This window comes from Myotis davidii, unplaced genomic scaffold, assembly GCF_000327345.1.
Source record: "Myotis davidii unplaced genomic scaffold, ASM32734v1 scaffold385, whole genome shotgun sequence".
Lineage (NCBI taxonomy): Eukaryota > Metazoa > Chordata > Mammalia > Chiroptera > Vespertilionidae > Myotis > Myotis davidii.
Window position 1 is genome coordinate 634,229 of NW_006296096.1, and position 360 is coordinate 634,588.

The following is a 360-nucleotide window of genomic DNA, read 5'->3' on the forward strand; positions in this document are numbered from 1 at the left end:
CCTTTTGTCTGTTTTCCAACGGGAAATTTGCCCTATGTAAATATATTTCCTAGAGGTTGCCTTTGCCATAGCCGAGGGGCGTTCGGCCGCTCACCCAGGGCTAGTTTAATAAATAAAGATGCTAGCGAAGTCTGGATCGTGCCTGCACTCCGAAAGGCACTCCAGGCGCTCCCTGCTGGCACGAACTCTTGTGCCCCTGCCGGAGACTCAGTGGCCGGGATTAGGGCTTTGTTTTTCCCGCCCGAAGAGGGACCAGACGGGCGGAGGCTCCTTTCTCTGGGATGCTGTGTGGTTCCTTGCGTCTTGCCCTTGCGCAAGGCCCCTGGCGGTGGCAGCCCCGGTGGCAGCCGGTGCCACGCG